The sequence below is a fragment of the Melanerpes formicivorus genome, unplaced genomic scaffold (assembly GCF_026170545.1).
Source record: "Melanerpes formicivorus ecotype bairdi unplaced genomic scaffold, bMelFor1.0.p_v2 SCAF_29, whole genome shotgun sequence".
NCBI lineage: Eukaryota > Metazoa > Chordata > Aves > Piciformes > Picidae > Melanerpes > Melanerpes formicivorus.
In genome coordinates this window covers 9,432,555-9,452,822 of record NW_027142381.1, presented here as the reverse complement: position 1 = coordinate 9,452,822, position 20,268 = coordinate 9,432,555, and the positions used below count along the sequence as shown (strand labels likewise).

Here is a 20,268-nt window from a genome sequence, read left to right as displayed (position 1 = left end):
GCTAATGCTATTATCCTCTAGAAATTGAAATCAAGTCTGAACCTATAATGTTTCACTGGGAGGGAATTGGGGTTATATATTCCTGTGTACAGCAGCATTCTATTTCAGTCATAGCATTTAATTATGATTGGTGTGTTAGTGCCCACCAGAGCATAACAAATTGTCATTATGTTATTCTGCTGAGTCTAATTTAATTGGCAAGTTGTCACAAAAGCAATTATCCATCATTTATTTTGTTGCCATAACCACATCTTGGAGAGCACCTGCTGTCTGAAGTGGAAAGGCTCTGCAGTCTCTTGGTCCTGGATTTCTTCCACTTGCCTGACACAAAGACACCATTTCCTCCTCTCATTTAAAAACACCTTCCTCAGGTCCCAGGGTGGGCTCCACACGAGGCTGGAAGTGCCAGGGGAGAGGCTGTGCCACCCCCAGCAGCCCAGGGCTGGGCTGAGTTATGGAAGCTTGTCCCCCTCTGGAGACCTCAGAGCCAGCCTGGGGTGCTGGCTGTCAGCTGTGCTCGGATGGGTAAGTCATGGACCCTGCCTGCCTCCTTGCTTCTGGAAAGCTCTTTGCAGTGAGGGTGAGGAGACACTGGAGCAGGCTGCCCAGGGATGAGGTTGAGGCCCCATCCCTGCAGACATTCAAGATCAGACTGGATGTGGCCCTGGGCAGCCTGCTCTAGCTGGAGATGCTGAGTGCAGGGGGGTTGGACAAGGTGACCTTGGAGGGTCCCTTCCAACCTGATGCAGCCTGTGAATGTGTGAAAGTCAGGATGAATAAGGAGAGGAAGGGCAGTCTGAAGAGGAGAGATTCTCTGCCTGCAGTAATAGAACATTTGGCTTCCTACAGATCACTTTTTGGGGGGCAGAAAAGGGGGGGAAAAGCCCCCAGAGTGCTGGTGGCTTGCTTTGGTGTCTGACTGAGGAGGGTGGCAGTGTGCATAGAGAGGGCCAGAGGAGCTGCAGGGACATGTGGGCTCTGCCCCAGCACCCTGAGCTCAGCTGGACCCTCTCACTCTGGAGCTGCTCAGCCCAGATGCTGCCCAGATCAAGACCAAACATCTGAGGTCTGACATCTGTGGAGGCCTTCCCCAGACTGCTCCCGCGCTGGTGGCTGTGCTCCCGCCGGCAGCACCGCTGGCTGGCACGGCACAGGGCTCCCCGCGGCACGGCAGGCAGCCAGCTCAGCTGGGTGCCAAAATCCACCCCTGCTCCCTGCCAGCCCTTCCCCAGCTCCCAGAGCTGCTGCAAGCCTCACCCGGGCTGCTGCTGCCACACAAGCTGGGGGTGCTGTTCGATAAGCAGGTTGCAGATAAGGTATCTGGGCTCCCATAAAGATTAGGAGGCTGGCGAGGGGAGATTAGTGAGGTTCTATAATCCAGCAGGCAAAGCAAGATCAAAACTTCCTGAGACCAACCCAAACCTGCAGATTTTCTCCTGCCTGAGCTGATCTGTGGCTGTGACCTGTTAACTTCGGAGGTTTTGGAGACAGCATCCCCAGGTCCTGCGAGGCTGCAGGGGCTGCGGTGAACTGCAAGTGACTCCTGCGGTGGATGAGAGGATGAGCGACGCTGTCTGCGCTCCGATGTGGAGGGAATGAGTGCTTTGAGGTCTGAATTTCCTTCAGCTACTCCCCACTCCGCCCTGTCTGTAATCTCTTCCCCTCTGGTACTTTTGATTAGCTGCTAACGAGGGACGATGAATTTGCAGTCAAAGCTCAGAGATGGGTTTGTTCCTGCTTCTGCTTTGGGGTTTTTCCCCCCTCCTTCCCTGCCTTGATTTCCCCCTCTGAAAGCCAAGATGCTGTTTATTTAAGATGGATGTTGTAAAGTTAAATGAATCAATATTTGCAAAGCAATTTACTTCAAAGGTAGCCTGCAGTGGCTTGGGAAGAGAGGAGAAAGCTGAGCAACCAGGACTTGTCCCTCCCTGCGTCCCACCTCCCCGTGTCTCAGCTGGGGCTGAAGCTGAGCTCTGGCCAGCTCTCCTTCCCCATGGCAACCTGTGGCTGGCCAAGCTCTTTGATCTGTGGTCACCAGGAGCACGTCTGGAGGCTGGAAGCTGTTTGGCTGCTGCATCACCAACCACTTGGCAGGATTTCCCCCAGGGACAGAGGTTAGGCAGAGGCTTGGAGGGGGATGGCAGAGGCTTGGAGGGGGATGTGCATCCCAGCAGCTGATCCCTCTTGGGGTGTTCACACAAAGCAAGCACCTGGGAGCTGGGGCTGTGCAGCCTGCAGAAGGGACACTTCCCACTGGCCCAGCTTCCTCAAAGCCTCATCCAGTCTGGTCCTGAGTGCTTCCAGGGATGAGGTGTCCACAGCAGCTCTTGGCAACCCATTCCAGTGTCTCACCACCCACCCCAGCAGTGCTGCAACCAATTCCTTTGCCAACATCTAACTCTGGCGCTGGCTCAGCCTCAGTGCCAAGTCCCCACTCCCTGCATTTCTTTTCTCTCTTCTTGGCTCTCTGCCATGTCTGCATCCCTTTTTGTTGTGCCTGCTGTCCTGCCAGACATCTCCTGGTCCCTGGCTACCTGTCCCATGGGTGGACAAACCTGTGTGCACACCACTTTGGGCACTGGCACGGCCCTGGCATCAGCTGGATCCACCACTGCATGCTCAGATCCTCCACCCTGGGTTCCCTTCACTGGTTCCTGGGACTCCTGCCAGCCATTGGTGCAGGTTCAGAGGTGCTCCAGGAGCTGATGGACATTCTCAGAGTCACTGGGAGGGCAGCAGGGCTGTGCCAGCTGGAGCCTGGAGCTCAGCCCAAAGCACCCAGAGGATTTTTTCCATTGTGGCTTCTCCACCCTGTGAAGTGAACTCTTCCAGGGTGCTCCTGCAGCCTGAAAACCAGAGGGGCACCCCAGCAGCCCCTTTGCTCTTCCTGTTTAGGAGCATTCCCAGCATTTCTGTACCTGCAGGTGTCTGGGATTTGTCTCCACTGGTATGTGCCCAGCAGCCAGTGCCAGCTCCTGTGAGCTCTGCCACAAAACACTGTGGTCTCAGCCCATTTATCAGCTGCCTGGCATGACCAGGAGCCGTCAGGCTGGTGCCCTGCTCACAGCCTGGCCTCTCCCTTCCCAAGGCTGCCATCTGCAATATGAAGTGTGGTGGGGTGTGAGGATGGGTGCATGTCAGGTCTGAAGGCTCTGCTGGGACCATTCTCCCTGGCTCATGGATTTGGATGCAGTCTGGGTGGTGCCTGGAGGCTGGCAGAAGTCTTGGCTTGTGCAGAGGTCTGGGTGGGCAGAGCTGCTGGCACAGGCTGCCTGTCTGCTGAGAGCAGGGCTGTGGGAGCTGCCCATGTGTGGCACCTTCCCGATGGCTGATCCCAGAGAGCCAGGGCTGAGGTGGGGCAGGAGCATTGGCCAGCATTTGAGGCTGATGGGGGGGAGACAGCAACACCTCCTGAGCTCAATGGGATGGGCAGGGACCTGTGCCCTGCTCACCAAGGTCTCTGCTCAGGTAGTCTCCAGCTGTGGCCTGACCAGCGCTGAGCAGAGTGGGGCAATGACTTCTCTGTCTCTGCTGGTGATGCTGGGGCAAAGAAATGTCTGATGGAGGTGATGGCTCTGAGCAGAGCCTGGGAGCTGGCTGGGGCAGCCCTAGGGTGAGGCAAAGGTGCTGGGAGCTGTGGCATGGGCAGCAGATCTGTGCAGCTGACCCATGGGTGAAATTCCCCTGGCTGGGGGGGGATCACCAAGCTGCTGAGTGTGATAAATAGCTCATTCTGATCTATTATTTAGCAAATGATAATGAAAAGCAGAATCTCTGTGGAGGGGAGCAGCCAGCTATTCCCCAGCTGGCAAGAGAGAGGCTGTTTAGAGCCAGGGAGTGGATATTGGAGAGAGTTTGGGAATTTCCATGGCTTCCCCTGCAGATAAATCACCCTCTGCAGACATATTTATTGGGTGCCCTGCTGCTGTTTGATCCCAGAGGACAAAATCATTTCAAGAGCTGGAAGGAGATTAGTGAGCACCTCACTGCAGGCTGCTGGGGGGAGTGCAGGCTGCCCAACAGCTGGCGTTGGCTGCTGGGGGTGTGCAGGGAGGGTCTGGTCCTGTACTGCCAGGAGTTCATGGATCCCCTAGCCCCTGGTAGTCAGGATGGGGATGGTCCCACCCTGGGGTGTTTTGTGCTCAGAGCTGGGCAGAGAGGATTTCCCTGCCTGCCTCACCAGCTCCATCAGCCAGGACCTCAGCAGCATTCCTCTGGCTGCATGTTTGTGTGTGAGAGAGCAGAAGGTTTGTCTCCTCACAGCTCACAGAGGGTTTCCTGTGCCCTTTGATGGTTTCCTGGTTTGTGGTCCCCCACCCTAGTCCGGTCCAGGATCTTCCCCCCGCGGCGTGGGGGTGCCCCGCGGTCAGAGCCCGAGTGGAGCCGGCCGGCAGCGGTGGCACCAGGGGGTGCTGCCTGATCGTGGCTCGGTGCTGCCAAGGTAGGAACAGCGAGAAGGGGACTTTGTCTCACCTGGTTCTTGGCTTTTGTAGTAATTTGAAAAGAATATTTGCATTTGATTGCTCCCAGCTGCTGCCTCGGGGCTGAGGAAGATGCTGTCAGGAGGCTGGAGTTGGATGATCTGTAAGGTCACTTCCAACCCGAACCATTCTGTGGTTCTCCTCTGACCTTGCTAGGAGCTGGTGCCGGGTTTGAGCACTGAGCTGGTGCCCAGCTCGGGGCTTCCAAGGTCTCCTTCGGGCTGTGCTGCCAGGGGCTGGCGCGATCCGCGGGGTGCCAGGGGCTGCTCCGCCGGCAGCGCAGATAACGTCGGTGCCTTCAGGCGCAGGGAGGAGGAGAAGGAGATAAGGGGCTTGGAGAGAGAACTTGACTGGGTGACTAAGATAAATTTACTGTACTACAGGAAATCGAAATGCGAAATAAAGATCTCAAACAGCTGAAATATTTAAAAAGATAGAGGCGCCGGGCGAGGGAGAGCCGGCAGCGCCCCTGGGACCGGCCCTTATCCATCCATCACCGCCCCGGCTGGATCGTAGAGCAGATAATGGGGTGGAGGGAGGACTGAAATAGAAACGATCCATTATGGCAGCCTGAGTGACAGCTTCTCTCTCTGCAAAGTAAGATCATAATTAACGGCAGAGACAGAAAGTTTTCCCCCTTTCTGCCGCTGTTTGTTTTCCTTCCTGGCTCTGCAGGGCAGGGTGAGTGCCTCAGGGGGGTTCTGAGGGGCTCAGGGCACGGACCACCAGCATCCAGCAGCACACATCTGTTTGCAGGTGTTGGCAACAAAACCCACCCAGCACGGGATCACTGAACCATCAAGGTTGGAAAAGACCTTTAAGGTCGAGTGAGCTGTAACCCACCTGCCATGGCCACCAAACCAGCTCTGAGGCAGCACATCTGCAGGCTTCTTGAACACCTCCAGGGATGGGGACTCCACCACCTCCCTGGGCAGCCTGTGCCAGCCGCTTGCCTCTCTCTCAGCAGAGAAATTTTTCCTGCTCTCCAACCTAACCCTCCCCTGGCACAACCTAAGGCCACGAATGCCTTCCTCAGCCAGCTGAGAGAGCTGTCAGGGATCAAAGGACGAGGTCCATGCTGCATGTGTGACTCCGTAGGTGGAGTGGAGGAGGTGGAGATGTTCCTGCTGTCTGGGTTTCATACTGGGCTGACCACTGGGTGTTTGCAAACTCTTCTATTCAGCATCTCCTGGAGTTTGTTGCTGTCTCACAGTCCCACTCTGTTCACCTGCCTTCCACAGCCTGAGGAGCCGCTGGACATAGGAAGGAAATCCAGACTGCTCGGTGGCACCTCCTGGGAGGGAAGAGAAGGTTGATGTCCAGGCTGAGATCCATATTGCCTTCATGTGCCTACTGTGTCCTTCTCACTGTGAGTCCAGCTTTTATTCTTTGGTTTGGGAATCTCTTAATGCCAGAGTTGCTCCCTGAGGTGTGTGGCTCCATGGCAGAGTCCTCCAAAACAGCAGCATCTAAAAACCAGCATCACAGAATTGTTTGGGCTGGAAAAGGCCTCTAAGATCATCCAGCCCAACCAGCAACCCAACACCACCATGGCCACCAAGCTGTGTCCCCAAGTGCCATGGCCACAGGTTTGCAGAACACCTCTGGGGTGGTGACTCCAGCAGCTCCCTGGTAACTCATTCCATGCTGGACAAGCTTTGCAATTCCCTTCACCCCCTCTCCCTGCTGCACTCCACCACCCCTTCTTGTTCCTCCTCCTTCAAGTCCACCAGGAGGTCCTGATGAACATCCCCAGGAGCCAGGTTGTGTTCTCTGTCTTTAAAATGACCTTCAGAATATCAGTGCCCAGCTGAAAATGCTTCCCAGTGTTTTTTCTTCTGCCTCCTTGAATTCTGAAGCAGCATCAGGAGCTCTGCTGCTCTGAAACCCAGTCTTCAGGAATGGGAAACTGCAGTTCAAGGGAAGGGGTTTGGGAAGCAGTTTGGGTTGCAGTGAGAGCAGCCTGGGGGGGACTGAATGCTGGGAGCTGGGAAACTGTGCTCCTGAGTGGGAAACCTGACAGGGAAATCATCCAGGAAGGCTGAAGACAGGCTGAGAGAGCTGGAGCTCTTAGTCTGGGGAAGAGAAAGCTCCAGGAAGGCCTTAGAGCTGCACTTCAGTGTCTGAAAGGGGTTACAGGGAGGCTGGGGAGGGACTGTTCAGAGGGGCCTGTGGTGATAGGACAAGGTGCAAGGGTTTGGAACTGGAGCAGGGCAGAGTTAGATTGGACATCAGGAGGAAGTTCTGCACAGTGAGGGTGGTGAGATGCTGGAACAGGTTGCCCAGGGAGGTGGCTGAAGCCCCATCCCTGCCACTACTCAAGATCAGCCTTGCTGTGTCCCTGTGCAGCCTGCTCTAGCTGGAGGTGTCCCAGCTGAGTGCAGGGGGACCGGACAAGATAGCCTTGGAGGATCCCTTCCAACCCACTGCAATCTGTGAATCCATGGATTAGCAAACCACAGGCTGGTGCTGCTGGGAGGGAAATCATCCTAATGTGCTTGTGTTTAGTAACCCAAGACAGAGACCTAACAAGGTGAGGAAGGAGACTGGAGGGAAAACACATCACTGCTGCCCCTTTTGAAACTGGGCACCTCTGCATGTGCTGCACATCATGGTCACCCCCCAGCCACTCACTGTGGGTGGGCTGCTGCCTCTGCAGATGATTTATCCAGCAGGCCAAAGCAATCTCAGTGCTCCATCTTCCTGAGCTGCTCCCTCCTGGAAAGGCAGAAGCCTGGAGGGCTCTGGGCGGATTAGCAAGGGGAGGCAGGGGTCAGTGTGTGAGCATGAGGCAGAGCAGTTGGGCTGTCAGCCCAAGGTGTGAATCCAAACCTGACCATCTGCCTGTCACTGAGGGTGAGCCCAACAGGTCAGCATGCAGAAACGCTCAGATTGGATCATTTCTGAGTTGAGACAAGCTAGAAGTGCCCAGGGCAGAGGCAAAGGCTGTGCTGTTATTCCTCCCCATCCCCACCTGTGCCTTGGCCCCGGCGCCGCACGCAGGGCTGGGGGATCGGAGCGAGTGCCTGGGGGGAACTGGAGCCTGTCAAGCTGTGCTGTGGAGCTGCCTGGTAGCCTTCAGACTTTGGAAGTTGGGCAAACAGAGGCAGGCTGTGATCGAAGTCGTTAATTGTGGGGTAACCTTTGCATAACCTTTAGAAAATCTTTGGCTGTGGGAATCCAGAGCCCAGAGCAGGCTCGGTGCTGGGATGCACAGCAGCAGCAGGGCTTGGGGGTAAAGTCCTCGGGCTGGGGGGCTCTGGGGGTCCAGACTAACCCAGGCATTGGGGTCACAGCTTCACAGAATTGCATCAGGTTGGAAGGGACCCTCCAAGGTCATCTTGTCCAACCCCCTGCACTCAGCAGGGACACCTCCAGCTAGAGCAGGCTGCCCAGGGACACAGCCACTCTGACCTTGAATGTCTCCAGGGATGGAGCCTCAACCCCATCCCTGGGCAGCCTGTTGCAGTGTTTCCCCACTCTCACTGTGCAGAACATCCTCCTGATGTCCAACCTAAAGCTGCCCTGCTCCAGTTTCAAACCATTGCCCCTTGTCCTGTCCCCACAGGCCCTTCTGAACAATCCCTCCCCAGCTGCAATGCAGCTCTAAGGTCTCCCTGCAGTTTTCTCCAGGCTGAACAGCCCCAACTCTCTCAGCCTGTCCCCGTGGTTATGCCTAAATGGCTGCTTCCCTGTAATGGGTCAGTTCCCTTCTGCTCCCCACGCAGGGCAAGGGGCTGGGCAGGGTGGCCCCCAGCTCTCCAGCAGCACCTAGCTGGGCTCTGAGCTTTCTGGTTTGCAGAGGAGTAAGGGGAGTTGGCAAAACTGGGGCTGCCCTCCCAACATCGGTGTGGCAGGAACCTTGTGCCCACACCTCCCAGCCCAGGATGATGATACCCTGCGCTGGTGCTGGGCTCCCTCCCAGCTCGGCAGCGGCGGCCCCGGGGAGGGCTGCAGCCACCGCCCGCTGCCTGCGCCGCTGGAAGCAATCACAGCGCCGCGCCGCCTCCAGATTGCCCTGTCCGTTCCAATGAGCTTTAACTCTCTTTCCCCCCAGCAATCAGAAGCACTTTCTCTTCGTCCAGGTGGTCTTTTCCCATTTTGCTCTTTCCAGTCCCAGGACCCAGGGCAGTCACATCTCATCACTCCTTTTCTCAAGCCATTTGTACCTCCTGCTTTTTTCTGCTGCCATCAATTTCGTCTCAGCCTCCGTCGCTGCTCCGCTCCCTCTCATCTAACCACAGCTTCTTTGGGAGTGAAGCTTGGCCGCCAGAGCCCCAGCAGATGCAAATGCAAATCCCCTGCTCCTGCAGATGGCTTTGCAAGCCCGTGCCCATCAGCTCTTCATGGCAACAGTGTAAGGGTCAATCCCTTTAAAAACATTCCCCCAGAAAGACTCCTTGGAAGCAGAGGTTTAGGTTGGACATGAGGAACTATTTCTTCCCTAAAAGGGTTTTCAAGCCCTGGCCCAGGCTGCCCAGATGGAGTCCCCATCCCTGGAAGGGTTTCAAAGCTGTGCAGATGTGGTGCTGAGGGACATGGTTTAGAGGTGACCCGGAAGCATAGGGTTAATGGTTGGACGCAAAGATCTTGAAGGTCTCTTCCAACCCAAATGATCCTAAGACTCTATAGCAGATAGAAATGTGAGGTTTTAGGAGTGAGGTTTTAGGAGTGACCTTTTGGCTGCTGAGGAAGTGGAGTCTGAAGGCATGCAGCAGCCCTGCTCCTGTGAAGGCTGAATCCATCAGCAGTAGTAATATCCTTATGATTAGCAACAAGCAGCAGCTGTCTGTGCCAGTCCAGGCTTTGAACTTTTCCATTCAGTGCCCTGTGCCTGCACTCTCCCCTGCTCTGAGCAAGGTGTCCCTGGTCACTGTGCACTGGAAGTTGAAGGCTGGACTTGATGATCTCAAAGGTCTCTTCCAGACAAAACAACTCTATGAGTCTATGCATCTATGAGTCTATCCTCTCTACTCTGGAGGGTCCATCCTGGTGCTCCCCAAGGCATATCCATGCCCAGGGGAAGGCAGCCCAGGCCCTCCCCAGTCCCAGCTCTCCTCATGGGTTGCCCTGTTCTGAAGTGCTGGGGTCTATGGCTATTTAAAATGAGCCTGTTTTTGTCCTCAGCTTGCCCTGGACTAGAAACCATTTAGCAGCAGCTCGCAAAGCACAGGATCCCTGCACCATTTGTCAGTAGGAAAGAAATAAAAATCCAAGGCTGTGGAGATAAAAGATGCCTTAATAGGAAGTCCATCCTGTCTCCTGGGCTCCAGGCATCAGCTCAGCACAACACTTTAATGCTGTGATTAAACACCGGCGCGCTTTGACGCCCGGCGCTGCTCAGCGAAGCGCTTTGCTGAGCGCTGGAGTGTGCTGCTGAAGAGCCTTTTGCTCTTGTCCTGTGCTTCCTCGGGCAGAAGAATTAAGCTCAGGTTGGTATCACCGATTAATAAGGCAGTCAGTAGCCAAGGCAGTGCTTGTGCAGTGCTCCAGAGCTCATCATTTCCTATAGGTGAGCAATTAAGCTGCGCCAGGAGGCTTTGTGTCTTTGTATCATCTCCTACCGACAGCACTGGGGGGGGGGGGGGAGGAGAAGGGGGAGGAAAAAATCACATCGATATTTAATTGGCAAAGTTATCACCTTCACTTCAGAACCTTCACTTGAAGCCCTTCTGGACTATTTCCAGGGCAGATCCATTTCCCCTGGCTGGAAAGTGAGTGAGGTGTCCTCACATTCTGCTTCTGCGAGGAGGGGCAGGTAGGCTCCGTTCCCTGGGGCAGGTCTCTGAGCTGTTAGGCTCCTTCCCAGTCTTGTTTTTGTTTTATTTTAAAGGAAGTAGTTTGTGGTTTTACTATTAGCCAGCCCCACACTTGCCTGTCAGATTGAATCTTTTATTGCACTAACCCCCAGCAGCCATCTGGAGCTCCTCACATCCTGCTCTCGGCGCCGGCAAGCGGCAGCCTGCCCCTTCCCTCTGCAGAGCTTTGATTCCTTCACTCCCAGGATGTTTTCCAGCCTGGTGTTTTCATTCCTGTGTCCCCCAGATCTCTCCCATGCTTGGTTGTGCTCTTTGGTGCTCCTCATTTTCACTCCCCAGCCCTTGGCTATATGTTCCTGGGGGTGTGGTGTGGCTGGAAGGTGAAGAGCAATAGGGGCTGTCTCCTTTCCTTAGCCGTGGTGGTGTCACAGGGCTGGATCTGCTCAGCCAAGGTCTCTTCACTTTGTTTTGCAAGCCCTGAGGTCCTCCTGTCTGCTTGCAACCTTTTGCTCAGGCCCTGGGTTCAAACTGAAGCAATTCATCTTTTTCTCCTCCTTTCTCAGATGGAGCCAAGCCCCAGCTGGTGATGGAGGAAGCTGGACCCTCAGGTTTTACCTGAGAACACCCTTAAGTGCCCGTGGCAGTGGTGTCTGATGGCTCCTTCTGGGGGCTGTCCTTGAGCTCCAGCATCTGCCAGCAGTGGTGGTGAGGAACTGTGCTGGGAGAGCAGCTCTGGCTTCCCTGGGCTGACGTTAGGAATGACCACAGCAAAATGTCACCAGGAGGAGTGGCCCTGAGCACCCAACTCTTCTAGGCTTGCCCACCTAAACCTTGCCTTGCCCACCCAGCCCTTCTTGGCTTGAGCATCCAACTCTTCTTGGCTCTGCAGTGCCCTGTCACAGGGGCTGCTGCCTTCCCATGTTCTGAAGAGACTGAGAAAGAAGAAAAGAGGGAAAAGGAGAGGAGAAATATCAATAGCTTCCATCTCCTCCAGCCCCGTAAGCAGCCTTTGACACTTCTCTGCCACTCCAGCTTCACAAAGCCCCATCTCTCTGAAGATTAATTGATGTAGGCCACTCAGCCTATTCTCAAATCCCTTTCAGTTACCATTTAAAACCTCCTGATTTTTTTCTTCTTCTTTTTTTCTGGTAAAGCCCCCGAGGCTTTCTGTGGCTTCTCAAATGATTGTCCAGCTTGACAAATTGGATTCTTAAAGCCGGCTCTTTAGAGAAAAGGCTGCGGTTTGACAAGACAAGAAACAGCTCATCTCGGAGACAGGGGCACAAACACCCCACAGAAATCCCTCCCCCGCGGCGGGCGGCGCTGCTCAATGGGTGTCTCGCTCCTCACTGATAATCTTATCAGGCTGTGATGGGAAGGGTCCCGCACAAAGGGGCCCCGGCCAGGCTGCAGGGCTGATAGCTGCTGATTAATAGGAGTGTCCAGCGCCGGCAGAGCCCTGCAGAGGTGATTAATGCCATCGGAGATGGGCTCAGGCCCCCTCCCCTCCCCACTCCGTGCTGGGGGCAGCTCCTGCCGCCGGTGATGGATTGACTCCTGCCTGGCCGGTCCCTGTGTGCGCTGCAGAGTGGTGGCAGCTGGGCTGTCACCTCTGGCTTGTGCTGAGGTTTGTAAGGTCATGTTTACAGCGAGGGGGGGAGGCACTGGGACAGGTTGCCCAGGGAGCTTGTGGATGTCCCCTCCCTGGAGGTGTTTAAGGCCAGGCTGGATGAGACCTGCAGTGACCTGAGCTGGTGGGAGGTGTCCCTGCCCATGGCAGGGGGTTGGAACTGGATGAGGTTTAAGGTCTCTTCCCACCCAACCCATTCTGTGATTGTGTGTGCTGGTCCCCAGTGCTTCAGCTGATGTCTCTAGTGGAGTTTTTAGTGTGTGTGCTCTAATCCTGCTTTCAGTGGAGTCCAGGAACCCATTGTGACACCCCAGCCAACTGCAACCCACGTTTGAGCCTAGTGTAGGGATGGGACAGAGCAGCTCTGGAGCCTGAGCACCCACTTCCAGCTCTTTATGACCCAAAGAGGGAGGCTCCTGCGAGGTCTCTTCCACACCTGCTGGCTGCCAATGCAAATGGCCTTTTGGATGGGCCTGAAATGAAACCCACGTGCAGAAACATGGCCAGGGCAGTTGCACCTTCAGGGGCAGATGGAGCAAGAGCTAGCAGGAGAGGAGACATCTGAAGACCTGCCTGCAAGTGCTGGTCTGCCCTCCTTCTGAGATGTGCTCAGGCAGAGCCCAGGTGAGGCACCCCAAAGAATCAGCACTGCTGGGAGCTGTGTGATGCCCTGGGTGATGGAGCTGCTCTGATGGGCTGGGGCAGAGCACCCATGGGCTGGCACCACTGCTTCTCTGCCTGAAGGCCAAGCTTGGAGCAACCTGAAGCTGCCAGCTCCTGCTGGTACTGAGATGCTCAGCTCTGGTCATGCAGGTGAGTCCTGCAGGACCACCCTAGGCTTGGGTGCTAGAGCTGCATGGCAGCATGGTGCTGGAGAGGAGGGGAGAGGGAGCAAGAGAGAGAGAGCTCTGTGTGTTCTAGCTGCAGTCTGCCCAGGAGCCACAGCCTTGGCTCTTCCCAGGCAAGACAAAATCTGTTCCTGCTTGAGCAATTCTTTAATTGCAGGCTTTTCAGTTTTTAATTGACTGCCTTTGCTTTGCAACTTTCACACCCAGCAGTTCCTGGGAATAATGGAAATGCATCACAACTCTACCTGCCCTGCCACCGCCCCGCTCCAGCTGATACTTTATCTCTTATTACCATTATTTATGGTGATGTCCAGTTTTGTTCTGTAGCAGAGGGAGATCATTAACCTTTCCTGCAGTAAAGAGAACTCTCTGTGTTGTTTTCAAAGCCATTAAAGCTTTGAAAACTCCCTTTTATTTTTTTTCCTCTCCCCCAAACTGAAAAACCCTACAGGGCTGCAGAATAAAATGCTGACACAGGTCAGGGAATGCAGGAGGAGCTCAAACCCTCCCGCTGCGTCTCGCTGAATTGCCAGCCGAGCTCTGGAGTGAGGGAGGAGTTATTTGCTCATTAGGAAGTGTGCGTGGTGCTGGGAGCCCAGAGGCACACGTTGGGGGTGCTGGGAGCCCAGAGGCACACGTTGGGGGTGCTGGGAGCCCAGAGGCACGTGTTGGGGGTGCTGGGAGCCCAGAGGCACACGTTGGGGGTGCTGGGAGCCCAGAGGCACACGTTGGGGGTGCTGAGAGCCCAGAGGCACGTGTTGGGGGTGCTGGGAGCCCAGAGGCACACGTTGGGGGTGCTGGGAGCCCAGAGGCACACGTTGGGGGTGCTGAGAGCCCAGAGGCACACGTTGGGGGTGCTGGGAGCCCAGAGGCACACGTTGGGGGTGCTGGGAGCCCAGAGGCACGTGTTGGGGGTGCTGGGAGCCCAGAGGCACACGTTGGGGGTGCTGAGAGAGAGGAGCTGGTTTGGTCTCAGGAGGGGGTGGGAGATGCCACCTGGGCTCTCTGAGGAGAAGCATCCCTGGGGAGAGGGAACTGGAGCACAGGCTGTGCTGCTGTGTGCCCCTCTCTGTTTGGGCTGCTCTGTGTGCAGCAAAGCAAATTCCTTTGCACCTCCAAGCCCAGAGAGCCCATGGGGGCCATGGTCTATTATCATCTCAAGGGAGACCTTTAAATGGTGCAGAGGTGTGGTGCTGAGGGATGCCAGACTTGGTTGGACTCAGTGATCTTAAAGGTCTTTGCCCACAGAAACGATTCTGTGATCTGCTGATGCTCACTCTCTACATCTCCCTGACAGGAGGCTGCAGCCAGGTGGGGCTTGGTCTCTTCTCCCAAGGAACAAGAAAGAGGATAAGAGGAAACAGCCTTGAGTTGCCCCAGGGGAGGTTTAGGTTGGGCATGAAGATCAATTTATTCCCTGGAAGGGGTTGCCAAGCCCTGGCCCAGGCTGGTGGTGGAGTCCCCATCCCCAGGGGGGGTTTCAAAGCTGGGTAGATGTGGTGCTGAGGGCCATGGTTTGGTGGTGCCCTGGCAGTGCTTGGTTAATGGCTGGACTTGATGATCTTGAAAGTCTCTTCCAGCCAACACAATCCTGTGGTGCTGTTGCCTGCACTTTGGGGTGCTTTTCACAGGGGGTCCATGGTGCTGTGCCTGCCTTGGTGGGAGCAGGGGGTCTCTTGGAGATGCCTGCTTGCAGCAGCTGCATGTGGTCACTTCACATCTATTTATGGCCACCTGCAGATGCTGCTCCTGCTTGCTGCCCCTGCATGTAGTGGGACTGGGGAGAAGCTCTCAGCTTTCTGTGGCTGGCTGAGGTTTCAGCTCAGACATGGCTAATTGCTGGACACAGCGTTCAGCCTGCTGGGAGGTTTAATTAGTCATAGGGGAAATTCATCTGGAGAGGGAGATGGAAGCAGATGCTGTGTCTCCCACCTGGGCAGCTAGCTCCTGGAGATGTGTATCTGCTCTGGAGGCTCTGTTTTGCTCAGCACCAAGAGAAGATCTCGATTAAAATCCTCTCTGCAGTGAAAGGGATGCTGGTGTCCTACAAGGTCACCTTGCCTCCCAGCCCATGGTGTGCTCCTTCACACCCAGAAGAGCCTGAAATAAGATGTTCCCCATCTCCTGCTAACCACAGGCCACTTGGACGTGCTGCCTGATGGTAATAAAGCCTTTGTAGAGGTCCCTGGTTTCTGGAAGCACATTGTGCTGACCATATGGCTGGGGAATATGGAGGCTACACTCATGATGGGATGCTAATGAATTGGTAGCTTTCTCTGGCCTGTCTGTGCCTCTCCAAAACAAGGAAATGCTCTTCATTAAGCTCTTGTTAAAGTGCCATCATAAAGAGAACAGCATCTTTATAGGGGAAAAAAAATGCTGCAATTCCTTCTTGTTCTCTTCCCAGATCTTCCAGAGGAAATCTGCTCCAGTTAAAAGTCTGGAGATGATTTTCCTAATGGCTGTGACCTCACTGCTCTTGTTCTGGCTGCACAGAGCTGCATCCTCCACTGCAACGCTGTACAGAGAGCAGCATGGATCTCACCACGGCCAACAAGCACTCAGGTGCCCAGAGGCAACCTTCATGCTGCAGTTCAAACGTTAATCTGAGCCTGCCAAGATGTGGTGCTGAGCACTGTGGAGGGTGAGTGACCTCTTACCATTTCCCAAGAGTCTTTATGCCCTGGGAGCTGGAGGAGCAGCCAAGGTCCAGGGCAGGCTGGGGTGGTGGTGCTGGTGGTGTGGAGACTCATGGAGGGAAAGAAGAGTTTGAGATGGGGGGGAAGGGGTAAGGGGGGCTGCAAGAAAGTGGGGAGGGACTTTTGACAAGGGCTGGGAGTGCCAGGATGAGGAACAATGGCTTTGAGCTGGAGGAGGGGAGACTGAGACTGGAGATGGAGAAGAAATTGTTTAGAGTGAGGATGAGGAGGGACTGGCACAGGTTGCCCAGGGAGGCTGTGGATGCTCCCTCCCTGGAGGAGCAACCTGGGCTGGTGGAGGTGTCCCTGCCCATGGCAGAGGCTTGGAACTGGATGATCTTTAAGGTCCCTGCCAGCCCAACCCATTCTGTGACTCCATGGGGAAGGAAACTAGGCCAGCAAACGCGGCAGAGGGTTTGCAAAAGGATGATCCAAGCAGCTTTGATATGGATATGTTCCCTCGCAAAGACACAGCGCTGGAGCAGCTCTTTATCAGTGTCAGGAGATGACAAACGACAGTGGGGGACAGTCGCGGGGCGGCTGCGCCCGACGGCAGCTGCAGCACCTCGGAAATGAGAGCGGCAGCCCCGGGGTCCCGCCTCGCCCTTAATTAATCACCGGGAAAAAGCATTGTCCGCCCTGCTCTGCTTTTGAGAGCAGGAGAAAGCAGGGAGCCGAGAGGAGGAAGAGCAGAGCCGCACGTGGGGCACATCGGGAGCGCACCAAGCCCAGGCTGCCTCCGGCGCAAAGCAAAAAGCCCTCGGGGAAGGCAGGACCAGGACCTGCCCCTGCCCCTGCCCCAGGGAGGGAGGACGCAACAGGCAAACAGCACCTGAGAGCTGGGAGCTTTCTGGGAGGCCAAGGGTGGCACAAATCAGCAGGGCTGATGAAAGAGAAGTTCCTTTTACCAAAGGGGTGGTGGTGGAAATGGAGGCAGAGTCCAGAAGCACAGAATGGGTGAGGCTGGAAGGGACCTCTGGAGATCATCCAGTCCAGCCCTGCTGCTGGCACAGGGTCACCCAGGGCAGGTTGCCCAGGAATGTGTCCAGGTCTGGCTTTTGAAAGTCCCCAGAGAAGGAGACTCCACAACCTCCCTGGGCAGCCTGCCCCAGGGCTCCAGCACCCTCACAGCAAAGGAGTTCCTCCTCAAGGTCAAGTAACACCCCCTGGGTCCCTGCTTGTGCCCCTTGCCCCTTGTCCTGTCACTGAGCACTGCTGAGAAGAGCTCAGCCCCATCCCCATGATCCCAACCCTTTAGCTCTTGCTGAGCACTGAGCAGATCCCTCTCAGGCTGCTCTGCTGCAGGCTCAGCAGCCTCAGGGCTCTCAGCCTTTGCTCCTCACAGGGATGCTCCAGGGCCCTCAGCATCCTTGTGGCCTCCATTAGACTCTCTCCAGCAGTTCCCAGAACAGGACACAGTACTCCAGATGTGGCTTCACTAGGGCAGAGCAGAGGGGGAGAAAGTCTCTTGACCTGCTGGCCACACTCTCCTTGATGCACCCCAGGAGATCCTTTGCCTTCTGGGCCAGGAGGAAGTCAGTGGTCTCCTGGGGTCACCTTTTTGTTTCTTACCATGCCTCCAGTCTGTAGTTTTGTTCCAGGAGTGCCCTTGAAGCCTGTCTCTGTAATTGTTGAGCTGTGTGGGTCTCTGCCTCTGCTAGGAATGGCTCAGAATTGCTTTTTCCCCTCTAATCTGCTCCGTTCCCAGCCCTTGGCCGTATCTGGCAGTGGAATATCTGCAGCTCATTCTGCTGCTGCCTGCCTGCTGGGCTGCAGCTCCTAATAAAGCTGCCCTCTGGTCCAGCACAGGGCACTCATCTGTAATGAAAATTTTATAGGAGTGCCTAGGAAATGGAGTTGGAATTAGGCCTTCAGGTGTGGGTTTTGTAGCTCTCCAAGCATCCCCACGTGGTGCTTGGGGATTCAGAAAGCAAAGGGATCACTGCCCAGCAGCCATGGGTGTTGTCACCCTCCTCTCAGGGGGATCACTGGGAAGGTTTGTGGCTCAGCCCTTACCCTTTGGTCATGAAGTGACCTTGGGAACCTGGTGGCATGGAGCATCACCAAGACATCGTGGTGTGCCCCTGTACTCAGCACTGGGGAGGCCACACCCTTGGCACTGGGGTCAGGTCTGGGCTGCTCACTCTAAGAAGGACATTGAGGGGCTGGAGTGTGACCAGAGAAGGGTTTGGAGAAGAGGTCTGGTGAGGAGCAGCTGAGGGAACTGGGGTGGGGTCTAGTCTGGAGAAGAGGAGGCTGAGGGGAGACCTTCAGGCTCTCTACAGCTCCCTGAAAGGAGGTTGGAGCAAGGTGTGGGTTGTTCCCTTCTCCAAGGCCAGGAAGAAATGGCCTCAAGTTGCATCAGGGGAGGTTTAGGTTGGATGTTAGAAGGAACCTATCCAGGGAGGTCAATATTCATTTCCAGGTGAGACTCCATGAGCTGCAGAAGGCTCAGGTGCTGAGCAGACCCCTTGGTGCTGTGCAGACCCCTTGGTGCTGAGCAGACCCCTTGGTGCTGTGCTGTTTGCCTGCTGCTGGCTGCTGCCACCCCAGCCCTTGGGAGCTGGGCTCTGCTCTCTCCTCCCTTGCTGTGATCTGTCCATCTCCCCCTGCAGCACAGCCGGGCTGGGACCCTCTGCCCAAGCACCATGAGCAGGCACAAGGAGCCTGGTGGAACTGCTGGGTTCCCTTGGCCTGCTCCTGCTGTGAGCTCCATTAATGAGAGCTGACAGGTTTGGAATAGCTGCTGGGGGCTGCTGGGGGCTGCAGCAGGGGCACTGCAGGTGATGGGCTAAAGAATGGCTCCAGCAAAGGCAGAGTGTCCAGGGGGGCTGTGTGCAGCCAGAGCTCCCTCTGCACTTGGCTGAGTGAAAATCAATCCAGGCTTAAATGAGAAAAAGAAACTTCACAGCCTGGATCGTTAAGGGCAGCAGGATGAGGCCCACACCACAGAGGTGGGGGCTTTGACCCAGATTGCCACCAGCAGCAGTGGGGCTGTTGGGATCCAGCCATCAGTGTGCTCCATGCTGACAGCTTCATAGATTCACAGGCTGGGTTGGGTTGGAAGGGACCTCAAAGGTCACCCAGTTCCAGCCCCCTGCCACGGGCAGGGACACCTCCCACCAGCCCAGGCTGCTCAGGGCCTCATCCAGCCTGGCCTTGAGCACCTCCAGGGAGGGGGCAGCCACAGCCTCCCTGGGCAGCCTGTGCCAGAGCCTCCTCAACCTCACTGTCAGAATTTCTTCCTCATCTCCAGGCTCACCCTGCACTCCTCAGCTTTGATCCCTTCCCTGTTGCTGGCTCTGATCTCTGGCAGGTTCCTGGGAGTTGGGATGCTCCTGGTAGCTCCTCACTGCCCTTGCATGGCTCCATCAGACCAAAGGGTCCCTGCAGCAGGTACCTGCCTCAGGTTGCTGGTGCTGATTAACCTCACACCCCTGATCACCACCATGCAGGGTCCCAGGAGGTGTCCTCAGGGCTGGTGGTGCCTCTGCTGCCTTCCCATTGCTTGCTGCCCACAGCCCTTCCCCTCTGCCAGGGAGCTCAGTGCTTCAGGGCTGCTTCACTACCTCCCCTTGCCCCATGCTGCAGGTTGGGCTCTGCTGGGTTCTGACCTCACTGCTTCTGCTGCTCACTCTGTCAGGAGATTGAAAGAGCAGCAGGCTGCAGTGTGCTGCCTCGTGGAGGACACCACAAAGCTGTGACGATGGAAATGGCTTCAGAGGAAAGATGTTATTGATGAAGACTCTGACCAGGGAGGGTTGGCCAAGCTCAGGAACCTGCTGAAGCAGAGGCTGGACTCGAGCAGCACATCCATCTGTGGGCTGTGTTCATCCATCCTAACACCTCCCCTGGTGATGTCAGCCTGCCTGGCAGCTTTCTGCCCTCTGGAAGAAGCAAACCCAATGGGCTCCAGGAACTTCCTGTCTGCAGTGCTGCTGCTCCCCAGCTCCTGGGCTGTGAGTGAGGGGAGACCTCAGGAGACAGCACCCTGGGACAGCCATGGACCTTGGGAATCCTTGCAGAGCTGTTACAGACCCACAGAACAGGGGCTGGGGGGGACCTCTGCAGATCACCCAGTCCAGCCCACCCCCCCAGGCAGGGTCACCTTGAGAGGGTCACCCAGGAACACATCCAGGTGGGTTTTGAATGTCGGCAGAGCTGGAGGCTCCACCACCTCCCTGGGCAGCCTGCTGCAGGGCTCCAGCAGCCTTACATTAAAGAAGTTCCTCCTCATGTTCAGATGGAACTTCTGTGCCAGTCTGTGCCCACTGCCCCTTCTCCTGGCACTGGGCACCACTGAACAAAGCCTGGTGCCATCCTCCTGCCACCCACCCTTTGAGCAGTGATCAGCACTGATGAGATCTGTCCTGTTCCTGGTGGCTCAGTTCTGGCAGGACAAAGCTCAGCTCCTGCTGCCATCCCAGAGGGCAGGACTGGGGCTCAGCCTGGGGGGACTGGGAGCCTGGGAGCTCTTTGGAGCTGCTTGTCCAAGAGAAATGCAAATTGGGGCAATCAGGCTCCAGGCAGCAGAGGAGGCTGTGATGAAACCCAATCAGTTAATAACAGTGTGAGGCAGAGGGGGAATTGCAGATGAACCTGGGTTTAAATAACTTTTCCCTGCTTCCTTCCCCTCAGCAGAGCAACTCCTCTGCATTGTTGCTGGAATGCCCCCGGTTGGGGCTGTGCCTTGCACAGGGGGCTGCTGGGTTCAGAGCCCTCAGCATGGGAGCCTTGGCAGAGCTCTGCCTCCGCTGCCCCGGCCCTGCCGCCCCTGCCCCGGCTCTACCGCTCCTGCCCCGGCCCTGCCGCCCCTGCCCCGGCTCTGCCGCCCCTGCCCCGGCTCTACCG

The 20,268-nt window shown here is 56.1% G+C and overlaps 1 long non-coding RNA gene across 1 annotated transcript; it reads left to right on the top strand.

The window, feature by feature from the left end:
* Nucleotides 1–1,316: 1,316 nt before the first annotated feature.
* Nucleotides 1,317–19,544, top strand: LOC137449422 (uncharacterized). The gene is made up of 4 exons (XR_010989381.1): nucleotides 1,317–1,609; nucleotides 5,723–5,850; nucleotides 15,126–15,362; nucleotides 19,061–19,544. It is a non-coding gene; the product is annotated as an uncharacterized lncRNA (long non-coding RNA).
* The last annotated feature ends 724 nt before the right edge of the window (nucleotides 19,545–20,268 follow it).